Source organism: Thermobia domestica, chromosome 2 (assembly GCF_964235325.1).
Source record: "Thermobia domestica chromosome 2, izTheDome1.hap1.1, whole genome shotgun sequence".
Classification (NCBI taxonomy): Eukaryota; Metazoa; Arthropoda; class Insecta; order Zygentoma; family Lepismatidae; genus Thermobia; species Thermobia domestica.
The window spans coordinates 345,186,259-345,196,553 of NC_137455.1; the positions used below are offsets into that span (position 1 = coordinate 345,186,259).

The following is a 10,295-nucleotide window of genomic DNA, read 5'->3' on the forward strand; positions in this document are numbered from 1 at the left end:
AACAGAAACAGAGACATCTGATAGCAAGTGATGAAACTACTAAAGTAAAAGTTAATCTAATTGCAAGTAACTGTTTGTGACTCCAAATCTGAACCGCCAGACCGATCTCGATCAAATTTGTAACATGGATGAGGTTCGAGGCTGGGCTGGTTTCAGGCCATTTACTTTGATGGTAGAATTGAGGGTCGAGGGAGGGGATATAAAAATATAAATAAAACTTAATAACTCCTGAATCACTCGACCGATCGTGATCAAATTTTGCACATAGATTAAGTTCAGGCCTGGGATCGGTTTTATTATTTAAATTTGACGGAGCAACGTACGGGAGGAGAAGGGCGGGCAGATATATAAAAATCAATTTATATAAGACTGAAAGTTGTTTTATAAGGAAAACTCTTTGTTTTTCTACAACTTCTGTAATAGCTTTCACGATCCCTCTTCATCATCCAACAATAGTCTGCCAACATTTTGATATTCCATCTGCTTTGATATCTGCTCTCCATTTCAGAAATATCTTTGTGAAATCTTTGGCAGGAAGATTGGCAGGAAAAAGTCGAGATGAGAATGTAGAAAATGTATCTTGAGGTTCATGTTACACCCAAGTGCGCGAAAATGGGTCAACATATCTTCTACAATTGTTACATAGTCAGGGTGTTTCTTGTTTCCGAGAAAGTTACCTACAACATTTTTGAAACTTAACCAGGCGTTCTTTTCCAATTCGGTCTTTGAATTTTCAAATGTGTCATCTACTAACAAATTTCTAATTTGTGGCCCTATAAAAATACATTCCGAAAGATTTGCTGCACTCAGTGATGAAAAAGTTTTAGCTATATATTGAAAATGCTGCCCATTCTTGTCCACAGCTTTCACAAATTGCTTCATAATTCCCAGTTTCAGATGAAGTGGTGGAAGTAGCACTTTATTGAGATCTATTAGTGGAGTGTGCATTACACTTTTCTTACCTACAGACAAATCACAGCGCTGAGGCCACTCTCCCACATTCCAGTGCTTGTCTCTGGCCCTGCTATCCCATTCACATAAAAAGCATGAGTATTTTGTATATCCTAGCTGCATTCCTATTATAAGACCTATGACTTTCAAGTCCCTCCAAACAGACCAATCGTGTTCTTCGTATTTTAACTTAGAAAGTGTTAATTTCAAGGTATTGTACGTTTCTTTCCATGTAACAGAGTATGCTACAGGAATTGATCCAAGTTTGTTTCCATTTTGCAGAACTCCTTTTAGGCTGGATTTCGAAGCATGTATAAAGAGTCTCCAATCGGATACGTTATAAGAAGCACCTAATGCACCCACAACAGCTGGAATTAAGGAAAGTATTCTCTTAAATTAAGGAAAGTAATATACTGTAGTTTTGTTCAAAAACTGTACGTGATAGAAACAAACAGTCTTCATTTTCGGAATGAGCATATCAAAATTATTAAGAAACAGCTTTACCTTTGAGACAACCGAACCCATGCTAACCAGTGACTTTGTGCGTTCAATTACGGGAATTTCCCGAGCACTTTTGGGTTGATATGGAATAAGATTAGAAACAAGCTTGAGGTGGAAAAAGCTGTGAAATTGGTTAAAGTATACAGATTTTTAAGGTCAGGAAGTAAGGGAGATACGGAGTGGTGATTCTCTCACACCGTGCAACACTGAACTTAGCTACAGTGGAAAATCATTTACTATCAGGAAGTAAGGGAGATTCTATGGAGTGGTGATCCTTTCACATTGTGCAACATTGAACTTAGTGACTGTAGACTAGAAAATAATTTCAAACTACATTAGAAAATATCTTTCACGTTTTAGTTTTTCAATGTTTTGTAATTTTGTCTTCAATGACATTTGTGTGAACTGAAAGACCTGGCCACATTTTGTACTAATTTCTACATTCTAGGTCACTATGTTCCCAAATTTTATTATTGCATTTTGTTTTACAGTATATTTTAAAATATCAAATTGCATATTTTACTTCAAATATGTTATAAGCATAATCCATACATTAATTTGTTCTATAATTATCTCAAGCTAAAGTGAGTTCTTTTTTTACTCATTCAGTGCATTCAGAACTTGTATACAGTTCATAGAAAAGACTTTACTATATGTTGAATGTTGTTGTATGCCTTAACGTGAAAGTATCTAATTTGCCCAAGGAAGGTCCAAAATCTGGTAAAAATCACTTTCAATGTCATCACCTTAGTTGTACCAATAAAATACAAATAAAAGCTCAAAAACCCGGGTGGGTTTTCCAGGTGGGTCCAATCCGAAAAAACCTAGTGGGATATTTCGGGCGGGCTGGGCCCACTTGGGCAAACCCTGCTATTACCACTATAATCTTTTACTGCCATTTTTGCATCTGACGTTCAGTAGCATATTTCACCTTTCTTTTTCTTTTTCTTTTTTTGTTCTTTGTAGACTCATGGTATCATATAGGTTTTTATGTGAAGCAGGAATATTTTACACCAAATTATTGATATGTTTTAGAACATTTTAAAGTTATACAATGCAATTAAATTTTAACTACAATCAAAAAAAGTGAATACTGCGATGGCAACAGAAAAAATTTTATTACATTCCTAAAGAACTGTTTCCATCAAATACTTGTTGCATGTGCGTGAAAAATAAGATAGACCCGCCCCTCCGACAGTGTTCTTATTTTTTTTTTACCCCCATCTTGTTTTCCTCCATTTTCTTCTCCACTGCCAAATTAAAATGCCTATGATCACTTACTGCAGTAATATGTAACGATTAGAAGTTGGGACTTGAGACCGACTTTTTATTATTAGCGCGTCTTTCTATGGCCAAAATTTCGGTGTTGTCGCTATCTTGAAATACCTATGACCACGTACCGCAGTAATTGGACCCATTCCCCCCTCCGATAAGAAGGTTCGCAAAAGAACCCTCAATTTTACCGTTTCCGAACATTCCTTTGGTACTCTTCCCCCACGAAGTAATAACCCTAAGTAGGGTATGACTAAAGTCAGTAATCGTGCAAAGAATCACTCGATTCGGTTCAACAATTAGAATATTAGGGCGTTTATACTTCACTTTCCCGTTGTCTCCATTTTCTTTTGGCCACCATCTTGAAATGGTGAGATGACAAGTTTTACCCAGTATTTCTTTTTTTAAAAAGTGTTCTGGGAGGACACACTTAATATTCGGATAGGCTCATACTACAGGGTGAGTCAAAAGTCCTTGGATACCTACATAAATTTGAAAATCGACGGGAAAATAAAAAAGTGATGATGGGAACAGGGGTTTGATGAGGGACTGCAACTTTTGGAGTGTATGTCATTCATGGCTGCCCTCTTGAAATCCGCCATTTTCGATTAAAGTCATTTTTTTCTAATTGGGAAGGGGGTGTATGACACATCAAATAACACTAGCTTGAGCTCAGGAATTTAGAGATGTAATTTGTTTTTTTCTATCTTGTACAGTTTAGAAGTTATTAATGTTTAAATGTGGGAAATTACCTTGATACTGAATGCTACAACACATGTTCTACGTGTTGTCCGTCCCGTGCAATGCACAACTGTAGTCGCCGCAACCACTCTGACTGCATACGGAGGAGAATGTCTCCTGAAATTTGGTCACAGGCTTGTTGGATGCGTTCCTCCAGGTGTCTCAAATCACGGATTGTCTCAGCATACACTATCTGCTTAAGATGTCCCCATAGATAAAAATCAAGGGGCGTTAAATCAGGGGATCTGGGCGGCCACTCCACGGGACCACGACGACCAATCCACTTCCCTGGGAGTTGTTCATCCAACCATTCACGGACAGCAAGTCCATAGTGTGGAAGGGCTCCATCGTGCTGAAAATAAGATGGGAAAATGCCGTCAGCGTTCACTGTGGCAGGGAACACAAGGTCCTACAGCAGTATCAGGTACTGTGGTGCAGTTAAGGTGTTGTAAATGAAAAATGTCCCAATGATGCGGGTGTTCCATGTGCCACACCACACCATCACCTTCGTTGGACTAAGTTCTCGACTCGGGTCAACCCAGTTCTTATTTGCGTCACACCAGTATCGACAATTATGTCGATTAACCTCCCCGTTCAAAGTGAAATACGCCTCGCCGCTGAACAGTATGCCCTTGGCAAACGCAGGATCCAGTTCCTGTTGTTCAGTAGCCCACATGCAGAACTCCAACCGGCGATCAGGGTCATCCTCGTTCAGTTTATGTTGCATGTGTAGCTTGTAAGGATGCCACTGATTGGCGTGCAATATCCGGACAACGGAGGATTGGCTTATTACACATGCTAGGGACACACGACGGGTACTTCGTTTAGTACTTTTCAAAAACGACGCAACAACCGCCGTTGCAGTTTCCTCATTGGTGGCAGTCTTTGGTCGCCCACTAGAGAGACCGTCTCCCGGAATTTGGTGATTACGTGAGCCACCGTGCAGTGCGATACCGGTTCTCTGTCTGGGTACCGTCTGTTGTAGTCAGCTGCTATTGTTCGGTAGCTGCGTTCCCCTAATATAAGGATGATTTCGATCTTCTGTTCACGTATCAGATCCATTTTAGATCACCTGGAACAAAGTGAAAACTGGGTCAGTATCAAGGTAATTTCCCACCTTTGAACATTAATAACTTCTAAACTGTACAAGATAGAAAAAAACAAATTACACCACTGAATTCCTGAGCTCAAGCTAGTGTTACTTGATGTATCATACACCCCCTTCCTATTTAAAAAAAATGACTTGAATCCAAAATGGCGGATTTTAAGACGGCGACCACGAATGACATACACTCCAAAACTTGCAGCTTCTCATCAAACCTCTGTTCCCATCATTACTTTTTACGTTTCCCGTCGATTTTCAAACTTATGCAGGTGTCCAAGGATTTTTGACTCACCCTGTATTTTCACAGAGTACTAATCTAGTATTATATTCTAGACGTATGAATTTGGTCTCCTCCGGGGGAGCTCTCACATTAAAATTTCAGCAAAAGAAACAAACTTGGGATACGCGGAAATACGTAGGAACCATGGTTCGACCAGGAATGCATTAAACTAACAGATAAAAGATAACAGGCAAAATTACGTTGGCTTCAAAATCCGAATGAAATAACTACACAAAATTTCGTAGACATCAGGCGGGATAATTCCAAAACTTTTAGAACAAAGAAAAGCGATTTTTTGAAAGCTAAAATTAAGGAACTTGAAGATAATAGTAAAAATAAAAACATTCGGGACATGTATAAGGAGATCAACGAATTTAAGAAAGGATATCAACCTCGTGTTTGTATATTCAAGAAAGTTGAAGGAACAGTTCTCGCTGATACGGATAGTGTCTTCAAAGATGGAAAGATTCCTTTGACGATTTGCTGAACACGCAGCCAAAAAACTAATGTGCGTGGAGAAAGGAGATACACACCACAGAACCGCATATTCCAGAATCTAACCGAATAGTAGAAACCGCTATAAAGAAATTAAAGAAACACAAATCTCCGGGTGTAGACGAAATTCCGGTTGAGTTAATTTTAGCTGGAGGCGAAAAATTGTGGAACAAGATACACAAACTTACTCTCTTTATCTGAAACAAGAAAGAATACCACTACAGTGGAAAAAATCAATCATTGTTCTAATTCACAAGAAAGGCCACAAAACTGACTGTAATGTATTTAAAATGAATCCGAAAGTAAATTTTTGCCCACGAGCTTTCACGAACAAAATTCCCCGAAACAAGTAGCATTGTCGCCATTATAATTCAACTTTGTTCTGGAATACGCTTCAAGGAAAATCAAATATAGCAATCAAGGCCTAAAGTTGAACAATATTCACCAGGTTATGGGGTATGCTGATGATGTAAATTTAATAGGAGATGACAGTAGAACAATAGAAAGAAATGCAGAGATCTTATTAAACGCCTGCAGGGACATAGGTTTAGAAGTAAATGCAGAGAAAACTAAGTACATGGAAGTGCGTCGGGACCGTAATACGGCAAGTTATGGAGGCGTTAAAATATTAAATTATACTTTTGATAAAGTGGATACTTTCAAATATCTAGGTTCAATATTAACAGACGAAAATCATATTCATGAAGAAATTAAATGTCGAATAAAATCAGGGAATTCCTGTTGTTATTCAGTTCAAAATCTCTTGTCGTCCCGAATTCTGTCGAGAAAGTTGAAGCTTAAAATATATAAAATAATAATCATGCCTGTTGTTCTGTATGGTTGCGAAACATGGTCGCTTACTCTGCGGGAAGAACATAGACTGAAAGTATTTGAGAACAAGATCCTGAGACGAATATTCGGACCCAAGAGGAACGGGAATAGGTAATGGCAGAAACTCGATACCGAGGAACTACATAATTTATACGTTTTACCAAACATTGTTAGGGTCACCGAGTCTAGGAAGCTTAGGTGGGCAGGTCATTTAGCTAGGATGGAAGAAAGCAGAAACGCCTTCAGAGTCTTGACTGGAAAACCATTTGGAAAACGACCATTAGGAAGACCTAGGCGCAGATGGGAGAACAATATTAAGATGGATTTCGGAGAGATAGGAATACAAAGTAGAAACTGGATCCAGTTTTCTAAAGATAGAATTCAGTGGAGAGCTTTTGTGAACGCGGCATTGATACTCTGGGTTCTATAAGCCATAGAGTTAGTTCTAGCAGTTATTAATGACACTGATCTTAACAAAGCAGAAGAATTAAACACCTGGAAGAAGAGGTATTTTAGAAATTGTACATAGCACGATATTGTATAAGTAATAGAAGACATAGCTAAGTAATGTAATTGGAAGAAAAAATAAATATGGCTAATATATAGAAATTCAACTAACATATAAGTAGCTATTAGTTAAAATATTGAAACCGAAAATTAAAGAAACAGAAGTTTCGGTCTATCTGTGCTCTCCTATAAGTATAAAGTAGTAAAATTTAATGCAAAATATTAAGTTTTTGTACATACTGTCATCTAACGTTCTTAAAATTAAGTTAGTTCCATAAAAAAAATGAGAATATACATTTCACGATCAGGGTTAAAAGTGAAGGGTACGAGATGGGACGTCGTTACTCCACTTCCAGAAAGATATATGGCGTCCCTAATGGGCAAAGGTAGATACGGGAGACAGCGTGATTCATCCTTCTCCTACCTTTTTAGATCCACTTTTACTCCTGATGATGATAGTGCTATCATAGAATGCTGGGAATATTTATTTTATGCATATCATTTCATTTAAAAGCATTTCCCTTTTATTTATTACTAGCTGGAATACTCATTCTTCACTTGGGGCTGTATTTGGAAGTCAAAGCCTGTGGGAGTATCATCATTGATCTCAGCGACCGCGAAAACTATGGATTTGACAATAATATCGATCATTTTGGATTATTTTTACACGTCTCGGTATCCATCCCCGGTGACTCCCAATTCATGAATGGGGTGAATTTGAAAGTTAATGCGATCGGAGTTTCATCATTGATCTCAGCGACCGCGAAAACTATGAATTCGACACAAATATCGGTCGTTTACATGTCCCGGTAAATGCCCCCTGAGACCCCCCTGGTTCGAAATTAAAAAAAAAAACGCTAAGTCTTGGACTGGAGCCTGGAACAAGGTATCCGTGACCCAAATTTGGTAAATCTCGGTCCACTCATCTGGTCTCCAGACCGCACAAAAACAGACAGGCAGACACAGACGCGCAGACAAACAAGATCTTTATTATATATATATATATCTTAGATTGGTATTCAATTAATAGGAATAGTCTGCTGTTTGTAACTCACATTTGGGAAGTGCTATGCTATTAGGGTCTATTTAATTAATTCTGATCTAATTTTCTTTAAGAAGTAAGTACATTTTAATGCATTGCCCTGTAAATTTTGTAGTGTCCTGGTGGTTTGGTCTAGAAATATGAGAGCCTTATTCATGAGTAAACTATCCGTTGTTATTTTCGATAGAAATTACTTATTCTTGTTGTGGTACTGGTTGGGTGAGGCAAAAAAATGTTAACATTTAATGGGTGTTCTTTTCGTTTTTGTTTTGCAGATAAACCATGGCGTGCCGATATTCCATTGAGAATCGAAGGAAAATAGCTGCTTGGATGGAGATTTTTCAGTCCCCAAACATCGCAAAGGAAAATTCACGGCCTAAACTGGATGGGATGCACTTTCGCGTCTGAGAATTGGTAGGATCTACGAGAAGTTCATAAGGACGGGGTCCGATTAAGACGATCGCAAGGGAAACAGTGCTAGAAAGAAATCTGTCCGAATTGAAGAGAATATCATCCTCGTTCAAGGAGCGATGCTAGCCAGTCCAACCAAATCCTCGGCAGACTTTCTTTAGAGATTAACATTTCTCAAAGGTCAGTGGTTAGAATTTTACACCGTGATCTAAGAATGAAGCCATGCCACTTTCAGATTGTGCAGAATCTCACAAACGCGGACAAGCAAGCACGTAAATACTGGACGAATTATCTTCGAAATGGTGACCATGGAGTCGGGCATTCTGTTCATGTTTTCTGACAAAGCAACATTCCACATCAGCGATTGTGTGAACAAACGTAACTGTGTCATCTGGACGACCGAGCACCCGCAGGAATTCGAGAGCGGGAATCCCCCAAGGTGTGCGTTTGGTGTGCAGTGAGCAAATTTGGAGTGATACTATCCTTCTTTTTTTGAGGAAGAGACTGTCAGGGAAGAGAAAGACCTTGCCATGCTCAGCACGTTCATGAAGAAGGACGCTCCACTTGCCATTCTCCAGCGAAGATACTTTCAGCAAGATGGCGCCCTTGCTCGTTCGGGGCTACCTGAACGACACATTCGGTAAACGTTGCATTCGTAGAGGTGATCCTCCCCCATGGCCAGCACATTTAACCGACCCACGCCATGTATTTTTGGTTCATGGTCAAGGATCATGTATATATCAGCAAACCTAGCAACTTGGAAAACCTTACACACCGCATCACTCAGGTCATCGCTGCTATCCCTGCCCAAATGGCCAAGAGAGCCATATAATCAACAATGGACAGACTCCATAAGTGTATTGAGCGGGATGGGTACCAAATTCAAATCCTGTAACCAAATCCTTCCTTCTCATTTCACATGAGGAAATTCTCATTTAAAGTTATCATATTTTTGCCTTGCCCTGATTTACTTATGAAGTATCAACAAACTTAGCTGGTTTTTAAATGAAATGAAACGCGAGCATCGAACTGTCAGTAGAATGTTTCGGTGCTGGACCGAAAGTAGGATGACTATAGAACGACGAGTTTAACGGCAAATTTCTCATTGAGAAATGTTAGTGCTTAGTTGCCACGCGTTTATTCGTAGTTTAAAGTGACATGAGTTAGTAATGTTCTGCAATTTAAAATTTCTAATAGTTTATAACTCCTTTTCTTCGCAAGTACCTTTGCATTTTCTGTGTTAAGTAAGTCGACTTAGCTTAGTGGGTGATAATGGAAGACGACGATTCCATCAGGGGTAGAGAGCTAGTCCTCCTTGTCCCCTCTAGTGTCTTTACTGCTACAGAAACTGACAGATATACGACTTTAAAGCACTCACTCGCGTAAAGCAGACCGTCCTTCTACTTTGTGTTCTGTGTGGTGACCAGCAGTCTTGACGATTGCCGTAAGAACGTTTCCACTGGAGAAGACTTCAATTTCAGGTGTAGAAATATTTTGTTCTACTACAGTAGGAATGCTTTCGAGAGTTCAGTTATTGTGTGTCTGTGGAACGCCAGCGGCGTTGATTTCGATGCGTGTAGCATGCTCAGCTACATTGAGTTGGAGCTGCCTGTATTTTTGGAACACTCTGTATATGCTGGTCTCTGGAAGTGAAACTAAAATATGGACAATGACAAGAATATGAAAGAAAGAAAGAAAAATGTATTATATCTGATTGTATAAGTTACTCCTATTTTTGTATTTCCTCGATTAAGAGAATCTATTGTGTTTACGTTTTTTTTTAAAAAAAGAAAAAGAGTAAAAATTGTAGGTAATGAGAATAAGAGCGAAGGTTGTAGAAGCGAGTTTGTTTGCAACAAACTCAAGGTTAAATCTCGTGACGTAATGTCTGGTCGTTTGCGCGTAGACAGCTGCCTCGCTCGTGAGCGAAAGCCGTGAGCCAGGTTAGTTGCTGCGCTGAATGTCCATCTGGAATGTCCATCTGGATTGTCCTTCTGGAAGTACCTGACTGTTGTATTTGGTCGAATGTTAACGGAGGACGGAGGAATAGAAAGTTTGAAGTTGAATTTTTCTTCGTTTGAATTAACGGGTCGGAATAATACGAAGTTATTATTAAATTAGGTTTGGCGTTTTCTAAAATCTTCAGATTTCCTACCAAG

General features: G+C 39.0%; 1 long non-coding RNA gene across 2 annotated transcripts in view; it reads left to right on the plus strand.

The window, feature by feature from the left end:
• The window catches only part of LOC145679863 (uncharacterized), a 211,649-nt gene extending 202,419 nt beyond the window's left edge, over positions 1–9,230 (plus strand). Inside the window, exon 3 of one of the 2 annotated variants that reach the window (XR_014130583.1) lies at positions 8,001–9,230. This is a non-coding gene — a long non-coding RNA (uncharacterized LOC145679863). Of the gene's footprint in view, positions 1–1,233; positions 1,713–8,000 lie in introns of those variants that run through there. The other variant, XR_014130582.1, reaches the window with a different exon arrangement.
• Positions 9,231–10,295: the final 1,065 nt, after the last annotated feature.